General features: G+C 35.9%; 1 protein-coding gene across 1 annotated transcript in view; it reads left to right on the top strand.

Moving 5' to 3' along the window:
- The first annotated feature begins 6,464 nt into the window (after nucleotides 1-6,464).
- Nucleotides 6,465-21,800, top strand: part of LOC105386098 (mucin-5AC) — a 57,391-nt gene continuing 42,055 nt past the window's right edge. Inside the window, exon 1 of the mRNA XM_011556592.3 lies at nucleotides 6,465-6,682. The gene's annotated coding sequence lies outside the window, so the exon portion shown is untranslated. The remainder of the gene's footprint in view (nucleotides 6,683-21,800) is intronic.

The following is a 21,800-nucleotide window of genomic DNA, read 5'->3' on the forward strand; positions in this document are numbered from 1 at the left end:
GGCGGCGCGCGACCGTTATCTGGCGCCGCCATCTTGTGGGAATGATGCGCAAGCGCCGCCGTCGTCGCCGCGCCGGGCGAGGTTGTGTCATTCATGGCCTGTCGGGCCGTTTGTCAATATTATGATCTTGCACTCACTTAATGAAAATGTGATGAAGAATTTGTCGGGAGTCTTTTGATTTATGACTGGTTGTACCATTTTTGACAGTTCTTCGGTCTCGGTCAGACACTTCTACAGTACAATAGTATAGAGAAGCAAGCACGAATATTGTGGCACCTGATGTCGATCAGATTTTGAGTCTATTTAACAAATTATAGGGAAAAGCGGATTGCTGAAAAAGCACTATGAGAGATCAAATTACCATTTTGATAAATTAAAATTCTAGACAAAGAGTAAGTACAGTGCTCCAAAATTGATAATGCGCATAGAAATATTTAACAGATCGGTTGTTTTCGATTATGTGACACATGATATTGACTCCTATTTCTTTCGAACAAGGTGCAAAATGCAAGTGTTTTTTAAGGCTCTTACGATCTAATGATTTGGGTGTGAAGATCTGCATGTGCATTATTAATTTTGGACAAGTGTAATATGATGCTAGAAAAGCCACGAAAGCTGACAATTTTTCATAGTGTAATTTATTACGATCCTCGTGTCAGACACAGATGCAATAGCGGGGATTGGAGCTTTTTATTGATTTCTTTTTATTACTTACTGTATGAATATGCATTGTACTTCACTTCTTTGTTTTCTAATGACTGTTCTTTGTTATTAATATTACCGTTTGTGTGTGATTAAGGCATACCTAGATAGTCTAGTACTTACCAATTAACCTGGCATAAGGTTGGTACTGGTGTAGCTGTACAATTTCCATGATTTATCTGGTGATAGTTTATGAAACTACATAATAACAAATAAGACATAACATAAGGTGCTTTTGGAATTAGCTATATGTATATCCTATGCTCGGCGTATCTCTACGTGATCGAATCAGAAATGAAGAGATCCGTAGAAGATCCAAAGTAACCGACATAGCCTATCGAGTCAGTAAGCTGAAATGGCAGTGGGCCGGACTATTGCTCGAAGGTCTGATGGTCGGTGGAGCAGAAGAGTCCTGGAGTGGAGACCACGTACCGGCAAGCGCAGCGTTGGGCGGCCCCCCGCGAAATGGACGGACGATATAGTGAAGTCCGCGGGGAAGCACTGGATGCGAGCCGCCTCCGATCGGACAGGGTGGAAATCATTGGGGGAGGCCTATGTTCAGCAGTGGACGTCCTATGGCTGAGATAATATGTATATCCAAAAATTTACACTTAAACTTTTAACACGCCTATTTTTCGGATGGGCAAAACCGATCATACCTGATTGAAAGTTGGTATATTGAGTAATAAACACTGGAAGAGAATAGTCTAATACCTAGGTATAATATTCAGCAAATCTTTCAAATACTATCACTACGTAAGTTAGTATGTACCTTCGTAACAAATAATTGCTATGTAGGCTCTTCCCACACACGTATTTTCGTCCCAATTATTTAAAAAGCATATTGCGAGTCAAGGTTAAAGTTATTACTTATTACAATAGATATTTGTATTACAAAATACTTGACAACTTAATTGAGAATTGCGAGAATTCGATGTGAATCCCGATCGTGCCGTTGTCATTATTTTATTGTTATTGAAGAGCATCAAAAGCCAATTTTGATGAATGAAAGGAACTTTTATTAAAAAGCTCGTTTGTTTGTGGTAGTGATTGTGTAGCTTGTACAATACCTTATGTTATGTATGTAACCCTATGTAAAATATTCACGATGCACATAAGTTAATGCTCCTTTCGGGAATGATTTTTGTACCTCAGAAACTGGACTTGCAACTTTATGTGAGGATCTTTGTTTTACTCTGAAAAAGGTAATTTTACAAAAGTAAAAAAAAGTTTTTCTTAAAATGTTAACTTACTGTTTTCACTTTTAAGGTTTTAAGGTACCTACTTACAGATTTTGATTGGTGTCAGGCGAATTATAGGGTCACTTCTACAGACATGAAGCTTTATCCCATGACTTATGGCGACCGGAATTATCGAGTTATGTTTTATTTTTATCATTTGGAACAGTTACGGTCCGGTAAGCGGCACTAAATGAACATAAACAATTAAATAAAATAGTTATCTGTGTGCACTAAAGTTCCCAAATCCATGCGCAAATTCATTGGACCAAAAAAAGTGTATCATAGTTTTTTGGAGTTCCGTTAATAAATTTACAATGCAGCTTTGTCAACTAAATTAAATAAGTATTAAATATAATAATCAAACCACGGCGCCAGTAGTAAGTGGGTAGGTACATATATACATATAGTTATGCAAAGTGGAAAATGATCCAATCATTATTGGATCAGCAGCCGATGATTATTAAAATGATGATAGTGTCATAGTATCCAGAAATACGATAACGTCAACGCATTGCAGCAGAAAATTTTGAACTGTAATAAATCCGGAACCAACTCCAAAGCATTCGATTTACAAATAAAAAAAAGAAATAAGTAATCGATTTGGCCGATGATCGCTTCTCTCGATCGCTCGAGGGATTAAAAGTGAATCGGGCGTATCGGTACGGTATCACAGATATTTCGACCGCTACATTTTAATGTCGTTTACCGTAGGAAAAAATTGTAGTCGAACAAAACTGTGTAAACCTTAGAACAATCTGTGGAAAGAAGAGAACTCTTCACAATGGTAATGAATGCACGAAAAATAATAAGAGCTTGCTGCTTGTATTATATTATAATACTATACTGCTACTATACTGGACTATACGCGTGCAGTACAAAAAATACTGAGAAACGGAAGAAAAATTAAAACATAATACTAACGAATGAATTAATTTTTACTTGCTATTGAGCTGAATATAATTAAATTATACTTATTTAATACCAAGGAAACCCAAACATTAGTCTGGAATTTCATAAATAATATCATGTAAATTAAGAACTCTTAAGTTACAAAAAACAGTGAAGTTGCGAGTCCTAGGTATATCATTATATTTCATAAACTAAGTAAGCACTTGAAAATCTCATGCCAGTTATATACCACGCCACCTCTTGTATTGCCACAGAGTAAAACTGCAGCCTTCCGAGGCAGCTTTAAGTACCAGGCGACAAAGTGCTGGAACAATATTCCCCCTCCACTGCGCAAACTTAAGTCCAAGCACCTCTTTAAGATTAAACTCCGCCAGTACCTAACATGTATTTAAGCTTCCTGCACTTATCGCCTTATCCTGTATTTTATTTTAATATTATACTATTTTTTATTGATTAAGCATCAACCTTTTATGTATATTTATACAAACCACACTTTAACACATTACCCCATTACCCTATTATATTATGATATGTATATATATTGTTTTAAACTATTAACACAAAGATTCTAATTTAAACATAAATCTTTCGGAGCAAACACAGCACGTTTATATCATATATCATATTATTTTTTAGCCGCGTACCACCTCAACTCGCTGGTTCTGGCAGAATTACCAGCGCTGTATACTTTTTGTACAGCACATGCTGAGTCAGAGCCATTTTACTGACATAATACACACCACAATTATTGTTATTCTTTATGCCACTGTACCTACATTGTTGTTTTGTATTTGTGATGTGTATTTTGTGAGTGAATAAACGATGTGTCTATGTCTATGTCTATGTCTATACCTTAATTTGTTTGGACATTGATAAGAAATAATAATAATGTCTCTTCTACGTTTTCGTTGCCCCTCTAGAGTAGATCTATTGAAGGTGAAGTACCGTTTCACAGTTACCGTCTGAGGTTTACAATCGCTATGCTACAGTTTCCTATCGGCATTACATCAATTACTATGATAACTGACACAGGTACTTATAAAACTTGTCAAAGGCATTCCATAGGTCCTATAAAAAATAATGGCCTAAATTTGATTTCACCCGGTCCGTTTATTAGGTCACAGGACTTGATCTTTATGAACGTTTTATTAAAAATACTTAACTTAATTTAGGCTGATTTCTTGATGATGGATTCATTCTAAAAGAAAGACTTTGAGGTATAATAATATTATTTACGAAATTATTATAATTCAGATCATCTAAGCAAGTAAATAAGGCATTCTTTCATAATTATCACGAAATAATTAAGTAGACGATGAGCACACTTCAAGCGCGAGAACCTGATAAAGCGACTACAATGACATGTTAGTTTAAACATTCATACTCACAGACCTAATCTGCATATTATTTCTAGACTACAAAGTTACGAAAATAGGATCAAATACAACACATCATTCGCCTGGTTATATTAGGCTATCAGGTCACGATTGGAGACATTTTATTAGCCAGAAATTAACAGAGCTTCGTACCTGAAGGAAAGCTCATAAATCTTTTAAATTATAAAGACTTTGGGCTGGTGATGCTCGTGTCTCGCCTTGCCCTTATTCTGATGAAATCAAATGACCATAGCTTCCTTCTGGGCCAACTCTCTCCTTTACTCCAATAGAAGTAGATAAAGACGCAGAGAGTAGGAAGTTCTGATTGTGAGTCTACATGCTCATAATAGAGGTTGCTCCAATTTACATATATTTTACCAAAGACGTGCCTCGCATGCAGAAGTCTCTATCATTTTTTTTCATACAGACTGTACTAACTTTTTTCTCGTTGCATTTGGAGTCTCCTATATCTTTATTTTTTTATTTTGGAGGCGGTTCAGTTGGCTAACAATTAACGGTAGCGGTTTCAAGCGACGCTATTTAGAGGTTTTGTGGTTTTTACCTTGTAGGGTGTTTAGAATTTACATTCGTGGGAAACTTTTTGTTGGTATTTAACATTTAGCGCTAGACTGGATTTATCTTTAGTTTCGCTACAGTTATGTGGTTGACATAAATCAGGCAAGGTGAAGCATAAACGGTGTTCATCTCAACCTTGATATTTGACTATATGGTTTGCAAAACGATGGTAACTAATAATAAAGGTTATATCTAGATGACAATTATTATAGATGCAAAATATTAACCAGCCTAAAACACAAGAAAATCGAAAAGCACATTGAAAATACGTAAAGAAACTTGGAAGTAAATGCAGTGATGTTTATGCCAAAAGTACTAGGACATCATAGATCCACAGCAGCTTGCATGCGCTCCGCTGGGACTGTCGCAGCCATACAACGTGCAGTCCTCATTTATGATGTATTCAGGTTGGCCCATAATGGTGAAATTTACTTTCGTTTGCGGACACTCTGAATACATGAATGGGATACGCCTCAATGGAAGCATCGTTCACGCATGCTGTGCGACAAAGAGACATGGCAACCGGCTGAATAATTTAATTTTGGAATATGCCCGTTGGCGTATGAAGTTGGTATGAGAGTTTTTTTTGTTAATTAGTTTCAGACACAATTAAGAATACGTGGTATTCCTGGAAACTTCATGAATTGAGGTGATAATAAATTAGTAAGTAAGTACATAAAAGTTGTAAGTTTTTAGTGAACTACTAGAGTATAGGTTCAGGTAAAAAAAAACATAAGTATTATACGAGTCTAAACAATATATTATCCTAAAGCACTCATAAAAATTCCAGCGGGAACGTTTAAAACAAAGAGCACCTGAAAGAAATATGGAAAGGAAAAGCCGCAATTTCTAGTCAGATCTTTCCAATAGTAATTGATTTATCCTTTTCTCTTTGCACATAAAGAGCAAAATTCCATTACCTTTGAACGTAAAATATGATAAAGGATAGGTTACATTTAGTTATCTCATTCCATCTTCTTTAACATCTATTAAAGTTGGAAAAAATTTTATTTAATAGAGCTTATTTTAACCTTGATGCACTCTCGATAATAGCTTAATTAAGTTAAAAGGTGATGCGTAAAGAATGGAGAAGCTTTTATAGTTTCACCATTTATAATATCAACTTTTACAGGGTCACATAGGTAGATGTAGAATAGAATAGAATATCTTTATTGAACACCAGAAATTAAAATATAAAAAAAGAGAACTTATAAACTAGGAACAATGAACAATAGGCGACCTTATCGCTTAGAGCGATCTCTTACAGGTAACCTTAAACATAAAGAAATAAAAGTAAAGAAAATTTGAGGGCGGTGTACCTACTACCTAACTACTTATAATATAGCTAAATAAACCATACATACTATAGCTACATAAATACTAACATAAGTTACATATTGTAATACTGTGATTGTAATTCACAACCCTGCGTGAAACTTCGCTCCCGCATGTGGTATGTGGTGGAGTGTGGCACTCGAGCAATTCCAAATTCAAAATGCCAAGTATGTTATGAAAACATAATGAGGCGGGGAAATTCACAGATAACTTCCAGTGAACTCGGAATGCTTTGGGAGCTAACACAGATTCACCGGTGATAAATCGGCGGTGTCTCGCGGGAGGTGAAATGATAGCCGAGCGCCTCCGCCGCAGAGCCTTACAGTGTAGCCCCGGCATTAGTCGCGAACACTCGTGCGCGATCGTTTCCGAACGGACCGAATACGTCGAACTCTTTGCCGCCACGTTTAAAAATAAACAGTTCGATTTTTAAAGTTTTGATTTGAATAAATAGCGGTATTTTCTCGTGTTTGAATTCGGAATTTGAATATGCCGATTTGATGTTGGCGCTGGTATAAAGTTTTTGCTGTACACAATATTTTGGTGAGTTTGTATTTTTTTTATGACAAATTATTGTAATGTATTTACGTATCAATATTAAAATTTATAGTCACTTTCGTAATAACTGCATGCATAATATGATGGTTTTGCAAGTTCTTATTTGTCGTGTCTCGTGTAAATGTAGTAAATGAAGAGCTTTTTACTGGACAAGACGAGCGAGCTTTTACGATTTTTAAGAGACAACTTAACTCAGTAGTTGGTACCTACTACCTGTTCCATATTTAATGAGAAAACATAAAAATACTTATTTAAGTCTTGAAAATATTTTCAGCGTAGGTAGGTACTTGGTAGTGGTACTTTAAATTTGGTAAATTTGACGCGTGGGTACAAAATGTACGAAAGGTTTTTATTAAAATTCAGATCCATAAAATAATCTTTGTAGGTTAAGATATTTAATGAATATAAGTACCTAAATTTCATAAAGGGTAAAGATAATTTATTTTATCCTATTTTACCCTACGTATCTGTACGCCAACTTGTTAGACCTGGTTCTAAACTCAAAAAGGATAGTCTAGGAATAGGTGTGTCTGGTATCTTCTGATCAAAGTTTAACATGTTAGCTTGATTGAGTGGAAGTTATAAATAAACTTTCTACATGCAAGGAGATCCTATATATGAATACAACCCTAGCAATTCTGGAAAGGGTTCAATTCCCTGTGTGTATTTTAAGAAAAAAGTATTTCAAAACAAAGTAAATAGTTTAAGAACTAATTTTAATGCTGTAAAATCGTTAGTTTTTTTTCCAAATAGTTTTACTTATAGACCTAAAAAAACTGGGTTTGTTTAAGTACAGTTTAACCAGGATAAGTTTTTTATTGTATACTCATTTATAAAATATGTAACGTATCCTATGGTATAGTTTTATTACATGTATAAGAATGACTGATCCGATGCCCGATGCCAAATGTTTCCGATGTTGGCTCTACCAAATAAAAACTTTTTCAAATATGAGCTTTGCCAATAAATATTTTGATAGTTACAATATTTACTTTATTGCTGCAATGCAGAGTTTTCATAGCGGGAACAATTTAGGTCATTGACCGTAGAGTTCCGAAACTGTAAAATAAATATTGTGACCACTTTTTGGACACCCGAGTTCGCGTTGTTCTGTGCTTTGGGCACATAAAGTTAAGAAATTATTATCTCCTAAAGTTTGAGAAGTTATTGGGGGCTGTTTAAATGCCTGAAGGGTGCAAAGATGAAAGATTTATTACTGTATAAATATCTGTAAAATTACTTACCCATCCTAAAATACGGTTATTATTATTGTATAAGTTGTATATATGTAACATCACCTAGCTCTATTAGATAACAATCTTCGTGTTCTAGATATAGGCCTTCCTTCTTCTTTCACGGCCACAAATATCAGTTACCTAGTTTACATTATTTTTTAAAAGTATTTTTAATAACTAACCTCATCTTTGGCAGCTATGTACGTTTTATTTCAGCACTGTTTGTGTACTTTGCCCGTGTTCTTCTTCTTCCAATGATATTGTTTGCGCGGCGGCTTCGTTATTGCTCCGAAGTTAAATTGCGAACTGTAAAACTGCAGTCAAGTGGTTCAGCAAGTTCGTTGCCAACTCACACTTGAGAACTGGACCTAATAACTTAAACAAATATATGTATATTTGTATTGCTAGACAAATTTTCGTTTATTTTATATTGGTAATTAATTTATTAATAATTTTGGTAGTTAATTTCTTAATTATGTGTATGTTGTGATTTAGTGTGAATAAATGAATTGAATTTGAATTTGTAATATGTGGTAATATGTGCCCTACCACAGTAAAAAATAAGGCAGTGGTAAATCCACCAATCAGTTTTATAGTCCAAATCTTAGGAGAATAATTTTATTATACACAAAGGCTTCATTTCAGTGAGTTTTAGAAACTTAAGAACGGATAGAATATAACATGAATACGTAACTAGAACCTATAGATCGTTGCGTTACAAAAAATTATTTGCTTTTTATTAGTTAAGATTATATAATTTATAAGTTATGGGTTTATTCGAAGGGTGTAACGAGAAATAGTCCATTGGGCCGGTTTTTAAACCAGCGCCACCGGAGATTCTACAAACAAACCATTATGTGAGATGCCGTGGTTTTTTTTACAGAAAAGTACGAGCATTAGACGGAGCTTTTTAACCAAAACGGTATGGCTGAGACTTAAGAATGTATATTTTTAAAATATTTATTTGTACATGCAATATTAAAGATAAGAGGTAAAAAATCATTTATTGTAATCATATCGTCAAGTTAGCCAAGCGAGATTATCGCCACTATCGGAGTGCCCAAGTTCCTCTGCTTCTTACACAGGGTGTGCGAATTATGCACCTTGACCTAGCCACCGCCGAGCTCCCACAAAGCTTTGTTCTCTTTGTACTTATTAAAACTTCATACGACTGCACCAAGTTCATTTTCACATTATTCTTCATTCCGACCAACTTTGAGCTCATGAACGGAACACCAGTCAAAACTTTGGAAAAATCTTGCACCTTTCTAGCTATGTAATAATAACCTAACTGGCGTTAAAAATCTCTGAGATTCAACAGTAAAAGCCGCATAACTTTTTAACGGCCAAACCGATTTTGATAAAATATGGCTAAGAACACTCGGGGCGGGGTAACATTACCAATGACACAAGAAAAATATTTCGAAAATTATGTAGAGCACTTAATATCTGGATAGCGGAGCCGACCAACCATACCTAGGCTGATTTATATTGGAAATGTATGTAAATGTACGTTTGTGGGAAATAGGCTTATAGGGCGCATCCGTCCAGTAGACCGCATCTGTAGGCTTCTCCGGGCCATAATTATAAACACATTCAAGTAAAAGCAAAACGTAATTTAACACCATAAAAGTCGGCGCCCAATGATCTTAGTAAATCGAATCACGAATGGACTTTTTAAGTTTTGTTTTTGTTGTGATCGCATCGGTGTAAATAGAATGAGGTCATTCACATTGTTGAGTGAAATAACTGATCCGCTTCTTTTATTGGCGAGACAAGTGTTGGGACCCGGCCGGCTCAAGATTATACTTGCGAAGCCATCAGCAATTATTTTGAGTTATCGATGTCCTTAAATTTAATATAGAAAGGAATCTAAGGGTCATTAAATCTATTGCTTTCATGCTTTGACAGTATAGTGCTAGAGCAAGCGAGCAATAGATTTATTTACGTTTAAAAATGTTTGGCGCATGTCACCCTAAGTACCTAACTGCGTATGCATAATATCTTGCAGTTTATAAAAGTCAACAGTAAGCATATCTGGTAAACCTATATGGTTTAAAAATACAAGTAGGTGAATTGGACTAAGAAATCAAGTGAACCTTTTGAATCCATTTTAATGGCCACTAAAGATCATTTACCTCCTTGGCTCAAAGACACACACACACACACACACACATACGGATATAAAGGAAAAAGTTAAACTTTCGCTCACGTCCTTGCGGTTAGAATGGCATTATTTATGCAAAGAAGGCTCTTTCTAACATTATGTAGAAACGTCCACACACGCGGTGGCGAGGGGCGTCCCACGGATTCGGGGTGGCTTTAACACATAAAGTAATGTGCACAGACACCTGTGAAAGCTATTGTAGGCAACCAATAATGTTGCAAGTTAGGAGCAGTTGGATGGTTTTCAGTAGAATAGGTGACTGGCTCCTGATGTCTGGATGTAATTTTGTAACTATTAGCTAGAGCTAGAGCAAGGCTGGCTGAGCTGAAATTAGGGAGATATTTACAAAGGTTCCACTCGAGAGAGCCACGTACGGCAGCTTCACCCCCCCTCAGAATAGAATAGAATACCTAAAGAAATACCTTTTAGGATGATCATTATAAACCTGCTAAAAACAAAAGTTACAAGCAGAGCGAAATATTTTTAAAAGCAGTCTACTGAAAATATTCTAAGAAATATTTTGTAACGTAATTCTTACGTACTTTCTTATATGAAAAAAAATAACTCTATACTCCGAACTCTTCGATCGAATTGCTCTGGGATTACGGTGTGGAGATTTGACCGTATTAACTGGTATTAAGTTGTAAATGCAAGTGTGTTTCTCCGGGCGGCGTCATTTCCCCCGGGCGGCGGCTCGCTGCCGTATTGCAGGGAGCCACGGACCAGAGGTTAAGGCGAGGTGCTAGCTCTTATAGCAATACCCTTTATTTGGACCAAAAACCTAGAAATACCTACAATAAAAATATATACTTAAAAGGAAAACAGTAGAAAATATTATTATAGCAAACTCTACCATACAACCTTTGGATGGAATAGAGAGTTTGAAAATATTTAGGAGGTTGCTGTGAATGATAAATAGACTAGTAATATCATTTCTTAAATGAGATCGGAACAAAAAAATTTTTGTAGTTGGCAAATTTAGTTTTAAATAAAAAGATTATCAGTAAGCAGAAGGTGTTACGTAACTAAGGGGATCATTAGGTTTGTGACAAATTAAATCGATATTCTTTATTAAATTGGTTCTAATGATAATCATGATGAGTCAAACGACCTAATCATTAGGGTTATATTTTCGATAGATATGAAGTTATTATGCAATCATTATGAACTACAATTTGGATTTAGTTATATAAGTACGCAAAATGAAGAACCAAACAAAGGTTGGTTGGAAGACATTGCTTCTTGGAAATAAGCCCGCCTTTGTATTATTGTTTGCCTTACTTTTAAGTCCCATTTTTGTAACTGTGTTTTATAAGTATACAATAAAGTGTTTATAAATAAATGAAGTGAAATTATAACATACGGTATTTTTACAAAAAACTATTAGCTTATACATATTAACCAAAAACGTAGAGTCTGGTCAAAATCGCTCTGCTCCAATCTCCGCTCACATCCCTTGCTCACAGCAGCCAAGTCTTCCGGCAGAAGCGCCAGTAATGAAAACACGTAGAGCGGCATAATAGCTTTCTGGACAAAAACACTGGCCACTCAAGTTTATGAGCCATGTAGGATGTTAGCTGTGCCGCGGTTGTTACAAGTCTTCATTACGGAGGCAAGTGGAAACACTGGAGTTAGTTCCGATAACTATTGTAATTTACGTCAGAGACGCTACACTGTGTTAGTACAAAAGTGATACTTTGTATTGACCACTGTATTTTTCGGATATGTTGTATTGATCAGAGTAAATAATCTGCCGTGGTCTGGCAATCGGATACCGAACCCGGGACCTTTGCGGTAGCGGGATAATCAGTCACTATGCCCTCGTTAATATTTATTTAGATAATTTATATAAGTAGGTACTTAATTAAGTTTTATAACAAAGGTTGTAAAGAACAATCACCGGAGTCCTTTTGGCTCACAAGAAACTTTTTCAACCACCATGTTATTCTTGTTATTATAGGATACTAGCTGTTCCCGCGCGCTTCACTTCGCCTTAAAAAGTTTTCCCGTGGGAACTCGGGATAAAAAGTAGCCTATGTTCTATCCCAGGGTCTAGACCGTATGTATACCAAATTTCATTCAAATCCGTTCAGTAGTTTTGGCGTGAAAGAGTAACAGACAGATAGACAGACACAGTTACTTTCGCATTTATAATATTAGTTAGGATAGGTACTCTATAGTATAGGTACTTACCTACTATAGTACTATATATATTATGCTTTGTTTAGATTCGGTCCAGGGGCTATCTTGTATCAGTTAGTAAAGTTAGATGAAAGGTATCATTGCCGAGTTAATTTTGGTAGAAATTGAGTTTTGGAACAGTGAACTAAACAATGGAATATTGATAAGACCACAAATCCAATTGGTTTTCCTAAACACTATAATTTTAACCCAAAGTAATTGTAGAATACCTATTTAATGTAGGTAAGTACTTAAGTATATTATCTACCACTTTCCCCTTTTGGGTTACCCTGTCTAACGTCCTATTTAGAAAATATTCAAACTTGGAAAAACAAAACAAGCCAGCCGCAACAAACCTGACCTGAATGACAAGCAATAAAATCAAACATAGAACGTCGCTTTACCCGACCAGCACACGGGTTATTTAAAGCTTTACCCGCACACGGCCCGAGTCGTTACTCTCCCAAGGATGTAATGAGGTTGTGGAGGGCGCAAAAACACTTGACGACCTGTTTACTGCGAGCCTCGTCTGACTGGAACTTGACTGGAAGCGAGTCCTGGAACTGGAATATTATGCTCTGTGATACAACAGGCTATGTTGTTTGGCAGGTGCTAACTATGTATAGTGCCACAAACTTATCTGTTCCGGTGAGAGCGAACTAAATTGGTCCATATAATCTATGTCAATATGAAATTCATTAGTACAGTAAGTAATGAGGTATGGACCAATTTAGTTCGCTCTCACCGGAACAGATAAGTTTGTGGCACTATATTATATTTGGGATAAGATCGTAATGAAATTCGTACAAATACTTACAAGTATTAGTACTTAAGTAACATACAATTCTAGATGCTTTGCGCCCACCTTGACCACCAAAATGACATTTACTTACTCTACACACTGTCAAAGCCTGGCAAGAATAGATTTAATCTCGATTTAAGGGTTGGTACAACAGTATACAAGACACTGATTTTACTGATCCCATTCCTCTAAAACGCTATGTGCAATGTATAGAATAGCAGTCAGAAGGTTCGGTCAACTAAGCAGCCTGCTTTTCCCACACGCGTCTCTATGCTAAACCGAGGCTTGAAATAAATAAGTACCTAAGCAGCGGAAATCGTGTCACCACAAAATGTGCTAGAGAAAATAGAGCAAGCTAAAGTGGAGCTCTTAGTACTGTTTGACTTAGCCGTGCCGTGATGCGCCAGACTGTTTGTCCCCAAGTGGAGTGTGGGTGTGTGTTGAAACACACGTGTTGAGAGCTTTTCGCCCATGCGATGACCCTTTTAAACACATTTTCAAATAAGGAAGTCAGTTGCGTGTATTTTTACTCTAGCCAATCAATGAGGCCGATTCTGAAGGCACGTATATTAATCTGAGTACTGTCAAAACTTTTATTTGGTATGTGGAGATCATTTAAAGTTTTGTCATTGCAAAATTTTAATTTGGTGCCTTCAGGAATACCACGGATATTTAAATAAAAGGAATGAACACTGTTGCTGTTTAGTAGCTCTTAAATAAACATGATGCATATAATAAACACAAAAAACCTCGTTCACGGGAAAAGTTATCGCGTGAAAAAAACCACGCTCAATTTTGTCACCGAAATACAGCAACATCTTTTCCGCATTGTAACAAAGATGCTTCGCCATTGTCTGCCTTAATGATTACAAATATCTTACATTGCACGTTACTTGAGTAATTCGGCGGATTATCTGCATATTACTCGTATAACGTTATCTCAATTGCCTTGTTACTCGTGAGAGGCATGCAACATCGTTATAACAGTTACCTATTGTCTCTTACCGATACAGTTAGCGCTACTACGATTCACACCCTCATTATTTCACTATTATTGAGGTGTTCAATTACATTCTTAATTAAAACAGGTGCGAAATCAGATGTTTTGTATCAAATACCGTGTTACAATTACAATGACTTTATTATTGGATTTGGCTAAAAAAACAAAATACGATAGCTGAATATTTGAATCGGTTTGTCTAAAGTTCATGTAATAAAACGTATCCATTTTGTATCTATTTTATCCCGACCCTCTCACCAAAGAGTTTTCATTTCCTCAAAACAAGTATAGAGTACCATAGACAATATAGACGCGTCGTAAAGATCCTCTGTGGAGTCCGCCTCCATTCAGCCAGTACGTGCATCAGCCTCCGTCGTTCGACCTCCTTCCTGCATTTAGCCGCGTTTATTAACTTCCTGTCTTCGCGTCCTGATTCCGTTCTTCGCTCCGTGCACTTACTACAATTTCCTGCCACCCTGGTACTTGTATCTCGTTAAGCGAGGAAACTCCGATTAGGTTTTTCTTTTTCTTCACACATTTGTTGTTTGTAGAAGTGAAAGATATCTAATGTTGACTCAGATGTTAGAATAGTGAGCATTCGGTGCATTTACTAGAGCAGAAATTTTGTCGTGGTACAAGAGTTTGGTAATGGTAAAACGGTTGTATGTAAATAAGTGCATGAAATACTTAAATAATGATGAAGCAGAATCATCGAAATCATTATATTTTATTAGAAAATAGCAGCCAACAACGGCTATTTTTTGGAAAAATAGTATAAGTGCTCAATAAGATCGGACATGAACTTACTATAATAATAATATGTACTTATATATTTTTTTAAAATAAGTATATTAACAAAAAAGGTTGAAGTTCCAAGAAGGTGATATTATTTTCGGTGTATGAAAGCTCAATCAACTACGCTTTCGTAAGCAGAAAATAAGCTCCGGTGTTTCGTAATCGCCGAAGAAAAATACGACATCATTAATTTACCCTCACCTAGAACTAATTTCGCGTACGTTTTTCCCGCTGTTTACTCAAAATTCGGGACAAAAGTAGAATTAGTCGCGACCTCTATGGTCCCGAAATAACGAGCGAATATAAAGGCTAGTCCACACGTTAGCAGCAGTGGAGAGTGCAGAGTGAAGTCGCTCATTAGTACATCGTGACAGTAGGGCTGCCAAAAATCTGCACTGGATTTACAAACAATATTTTATAAGACATGGATCTTTTGGATGCTCAAATGCTAGGGCTAATATATTATATTTTAAAAATAAAAATATAAATATAGGTTAAAAAGGCCTTAAAATATTTGAAACTGGTCTACATCTTTGCCCCTCTGCACGTCTGCACTTAACAAACACGAATCTCCTCAAATTGTATGTGCGTTTTAATACTAAAAACACTTAAATGAATTGAGTAATTACTAAAAGTAACCCCACAATATCAAGGTAGCTTTTATGAAATGTATACCTCGTGGTATGCTCTCTATTTTACATTACTATTTTGTGGTTGTTTTGACGACTGTCTCAAAGCTCAAAGGCGACCTTGTCGTTTGTACAACATTTACGAGCGAATGATAGCACTAAGTGCTTTTACTCGACAATTCAGAGATTGCCATTATATAGCAGGTAGTTTAGGGCCTAGGGCAATCAACATCGAGTGACTGCAATCGATGTATAAGGGGGTCACTCTCTAAATCGACGAACGAACGAGAATTGTCGCGCAATCGGCACTATTTATACAGGGTGTTGCAAAAAGGGTATACTAAGCCGAAACCTACATGTGCAGCATGTTATATCTAAGCCCGAAACTGAAATCAGAATTTGAAAATTCGCGAAAAAAAAATGTCATTTTCCATAGAAACTTTGTTGGTCACGTGGCTTTGTAATATGGAAAATTAATTTTTTTTTCGCGAATTTCCAAATTCTGATTTCAGTTTCGGGCTTAGATATACCATGCTGCACATGTAGGTTTCGGCTTAGTATACCAATTTTGCAACACCCTGTATAAAGATAATAATAAGATAGAGCGTTCTATTAAGCGTGTTCATTGTAAGCGTTGATTAAGTCGTCGATTTAGAGAGTAACCCCATCAGGTAAATAAAGGTAACGTACCATTGCCATGTAGCCAATGGGATGTAGCTTCCTAAAAGAAAATACGGAATATGTACGTAGTATTCTGGTTACTAATTGACTTTTAACATACTAAGCGGACCTGAGTTCTAAATACAAGCTTTCATTAATACCTTGAGACCTTCAGGTCCTGACAGGGTTATGGGAAGCGCTTTTATGTACTAATTCCATACTCTATATCGTGACTGTAACAGGTAAAGGCAATAAACATATTATTATTGAAATAACGATAAGAGCTTTCGTCCGAAATCATAAGCTTTGCAATTGTATGTGTGATGGTAGCCGTTATACCACACTCTGAAGTATCATTTGATGCTGGCCCAACACATAACAATGATGTTACTGTTACGGCTTTCTGAGTTAACCGTATCTCGGAGCTTAATATGGGCTGTGTGAAATTATAATTCGTACATACTGATCTGATGTAGAAGTGGTAAAAATCATGAACGTGCTATAATATATAGCTATATATTGTTCTGTTATTAAAGAGATTTTGTAGTAAAGCGTTGTTTTGTTTGATAGTGACTAAGTACTTAACTTATTCAATTATATTGTTTACTTCATTTTATATAATAATTGTCTATAAATAGAGGTAGAAATTAAATCGCTTAAAAAGTAATCACTTCTGAGGAACATGAATCTTATTTCATGCGCTAACGATTCTCACCATACCTTCATAACAGTAAACGACCGCGAATATGTTTCAGGGGATTACAGTATTATTAATGTGTATTTATACAGGATGTTACAAAAGTGATTTAAAGCCGTAAGGGGGTGACTAATGCGGTCACGATACTACACTAGACGCACTATTCTCAAATTTCACAAAAAATTGGCATGTTTACAAACAAAACCAAATTCTCTGGTAGCGATAGCAGAATAAATCGCAAAACTTATAGCTATGGAAATAGGTGTCTGGAGAACCAAGAGTGGTTCTTGTTAAGTGAAAAAAGGTGACTACCTATTCAAAGTCAGTGGTTATAGAGTTACGCAGGACATAGAATGGCTTCCTAAAAAATTCCTGAAATTAATCTGCTAAAAAATACAAAACTACATTACTTACCTATACATATAGGTAGGTATATGAATCATATTTTGACCCTAACAGTGTCTATTCTAGTTATTATATTTGGTCATTTTGGTCCTAACGAAGGTTGGCGATCATCCTTCCGCTGATATCCTTCGTATTCTAGATCGTCGCAGGGTCTGTGCGTTGTTTATCATCATCATCATGACGATGAACAGAATAGGACTGGAATACAGCTCAAAGTTAACCCAATGAACTAAAATAGTTTAGAAATTTTACTACAAATTCGCAATATGTATGTAAGTATAAAAATTTAAAAATTCGCAAAGTTTTAAAATTTATTTCGAATAAACACGAAAATAACAACGCACCAAAACAGCATACACGTAATTTAAAATTCAACTTTGAAAAGTTGGTTGCTTACCGCTAGAGTCTACACTGGTTTTTACAACCATCGTAAAAAGGTGGAAATGCAAACTCCGAGCTATGTAAATAGGTCCTGCGGGAAATACGAGGTTTCCTTGCAGAATCAAAATGGCGAGTTTCAAAGACTCCCACACTTAGTTTACTGAATGTTGAGACTTGCGAGGGCGAGTCAAAGCGTTTGTAATTTGTAGAACATTCGTTTTGGCTGGTACTTCAGAAATCACTTGAATTCAATACAAAAATAATAACATCAATTGTTAGAAAACATAATAACTATAATTTTGAGTAGGTAATTATTATGGTTCACCTCGAAAATTAAACTATGTGGACTCTGTACTGATGTATGTACTGTACATATGTATGATTTCAGCGATGTACCTAAATGTAAGCTCGTATTGATGAAATTAACCAAATACTTTGCGAAAAACATTTTGAATTTCGTACGCGGGTGATTTTATTTACTGCAATCTCATTAATATTTCCCGAGCAAATTGAATTGATTTCCATTCTTATGATATTCGTTTATTTTTCACATTCAGATTGGATCCATGAATAAATAATTCTCGGCGCGAACTAAATGGTCGCTCACGAAGTTAGCCGAGCAATTAAAATGAAGTTGTTTGACAACAAAATGTTGCAAAGTCAATTATGTCAAAGCTGGGCAAATTTGATAAACAGAACGATTCTAACCTAATTTTGGGGATTATAGTTACTTACGCTTGCACATTAACAAAGTAGAGTTATGGTAATGTGCTTGGATGAGAAGGCCGAGGACAGCGTTTTGTGGCGCTTTTTGGGTGAGGCAGTGGATTATTAAAGGCTTTAATTGTTGATGATTAACTGCCAGTTTCTATATCTCTATCTATCCATAACTGGTAGTTACTTTCATACGATTTTGACATAAACAAAAGTAACAATCTGTCAAAATCGTATGAAAGTAACTACCAGTTATAGATAGATAGAGTTATAGAAACTGGCAGTAAGTCTTATGTACCTACTGTCAATGCCACCAATAGAAAAATAGATAGGTATAGTAAAAGACGTTGAGAAACTCGCGGCAGAAACCGGACACGTCCGCTATTGTACCCCGCTTTGCTGTGCCATTCATATTTTATACGCAATTTAAGAAAACGCTTACTGCAAATATGTTGCTCCATTTGAATTTATTCCATTGAAATGTATTGGATTCTTGCAGGAACCGATTCATTTTTATGCTTCACCAGTTTATGTTGTCTAAAATTTTTGTACTTTTTCGGACGTGCAATAGTAAATCGTACATATATATTAAATTCAGCTTGAGCTGTAGTAGCAAAGATATGAGTTGGTAGTGTTTAGTATCTGCCTTTCAGGTTAAACGAAGTGGAATACTGTTCACAGCCATTCATCATCATTTTGTTATAAATATGCTTGTCGTTAGAGAATTATTTATGTTCTTTGGTCATAATAAGTAATAGATATTAAGTACCCTTGGTATTATCGTCATCGTACCAAAGGGTACCTAATTTTGTCGTAAAATATATCAAAGATGTTTTAAAAAAAAACTACTCAAGTAAACTTTTTTACTCTACAACAAAAATTCCGATCTTAATGACCTGTCTCATTATGGCAAAGGAAACCTCGCAGCACTTGTGAACCAAAGGAAAAATAATATCAATTGATCTTACACTTTTCACATTTTCAATATCAATTTTGCGGCTTGCCAACGAGCGATTGCGAAAGATCTCAGTGTAATGCTCTAAACCCGTGGCGATCACTTGTCTACTCCGTAATAGATATTGCATCGATAACCCGATATTACTTCACATGAAGTTTTATTACAGAAAATTCTTTCTCGGCAAAAATCCATAACAGTAAGGATTATAAAAGGAGGATCTATAAAATGTAACGATTTTATACGTGAGGTTGTATTGTTTGGAGCGGGAGATGTATCCGTTTTATGTGAGGCTGTTGTGAAGAACAGTATGAGTATAAATAGGAGATGTGACACATACACGCGAAATGACTTATGTAGTGATTGTGTATCTTGTTAAAAAATATTCGTCCCTTCTAATTATCAGGTTCTACTTATATGGGGTATTTTATAAGACGGCATAATAATATTGTGTCATAGTCAGCAACATCATCAGTTTATGATTTAAACATAGAATATCCCTCAGTAGATTTTGTCATTAACACTGACACACACTCATTCGTTTTTTGGGGCCTTCCAGTCCCTATTTATTATCATCCGTTGTCCAGAATTGAATCCTCACTATTCCTCATCTATCTGTCTGAGTTCGCTATGTACGGTCCATCGTTCAAGATCAGTAACACAATTATCATTATTATGTAATAAATCTCTACCACTTCTCTGTATTTATTATTTATACTGCGGTTAGCAGAGTACATTTCGTGTTATGGGTTGTACGCTTTACGAATCTCACTGCGATTGTAAATTCATGTCCTTCCACCACCACGTTTGAAAAGGGAAGCATTCGTAAACAGGGACAGGAAAACGGATACCTAAAGTACGTATTTGATTGTTTCCACCTTTTTATACGTACCTTGGTAATCAAAATATCGCAACATGAACATTAATTTAACAATGGAACATATTATAGGTTAACTTTTTCTCATACACTCTCAGCTTTTTTTATTCTCTTCCAATAAACAAGACAAAAAGAAAAATAAACAGCATTTTCAACCGAACTTTTGAAAATGGAATAACGTATTCTTTTTTCAATCTACTCCCGTAAAGCCTGTTGCTGGCAGATTTTCTTTTCAGCCAGTCACTGCCGAAAAAAAACGAAAAATATTTCGATTAAAATCTTTTAGACAATAGGATGTTCGAGATGTGGTGATAGCGTAGCTACAGGGTGCTTGTTATAAAATATTTGCGGGGTTCACGTAATAACAAGTGGTCTAACGAGTTGTTGGCAGGCTGCCCGAGTGTTGCTGTATGAACGCGGAGCAGGGTTGCCAGCTTTTCTATTGTGGATTTAATAAAGTGCATAGTACAATGTACTACAATACACGTTATTAAAGTCCTAATGAGCTAGATGTTCTACTTATTAGCATTGCTTGTTTGGCTTCTTGTTGCCCTCTTTTGTGGAGAGGTTGGAAGTTATGAAACTTTTGTAAATACGTATACACCACCTACCTACTTGATACACTCCCAAGCAATGAAAGAGTTCCTCTGTTAAATTCTCTAGATGCTTCTGTCACACCTATCGCACTGTAAACGTATTTTTTACCCTACACTTATCTTTATTTAGGGTTGGTTTTGTGCGTCATGCCACGCCATTTTAGATTTTCCTCTGTCATACCCTCATTTACTCCACATCTCTACACACTATCATATTTTGTTTCACGCAACGCAAACCTGATTACTAAATCCTGCGAACAATAACTCCACTGCAATCCTAGTCTGGCAACACCGCCCTCCAGAATGTTCCAAAGAGGTCGAGAATTCCGCTTTGCTCCTCAACAGAATGCAGGAATCTGCATGTAGCCGCTTATCGCGAGTGCAGAGTGTGAACTCTACTTTACCATTTAGTAAGGTTCTTTGAGCAACCATTTGCAATTTTGAATGATCACGGCCCTCATATAAGTTATTGGACGTAGAGTTTTACGATTGCTTGTCTATTGACAAGTACAATAAGTTTTGTAAGTTTATTTTATATGTGTGTGTACAAATAAAGAATATTCTATCTATCTATCTATCTATAATAAGAAAGCATTTAAGTGTTAATAAAAATAATATTCTATTTATTTACAGGTAAGACCAACCACTTTACGATACGACGTTAAGGTAAACTAGCAGCTTTAATATGAGTGGATGAATATCAAACTGCCATATGTCCACCTACCCGAAAAATTTACTTTTTGATTTGGTCGTGTTCTCCGTTAAAATGTCAGTTTGCCTATGCCCTTCAAGTTCCAATAAGTGCATGGCATCCATGAGAAAAAGCCGTTAAAAAAGTAAGTTTTTTTCAAATCCTTTTAAGTCTAACCGTTTCGCATTACAAATTTTCACAAGTCCATTCCGGCCAATCACAGACGGTAATTTTTTCAACATGGCGTCAGTCTTGGTGAGAATTTCGAGGCTGTGGTGTGTGCTCCCAGTGTTATATAACGAATATAAATGAAAATGT

The sequence above is a fragment of the Plutella xylostella genome, chromosome 23 (assembly GCF_932276165.1).
Source record: "Plutella xylostella chromosome 23, ilPluXylo3.1, whole genome shotgun sequence".
Taxonomy (NCBI): domain Eukaryota; kingdom Metazoa; phylum Arthropoda; class Insecta; order Lepidoptera; family Plutellidae; genus Plutella; species Plutella xylostella.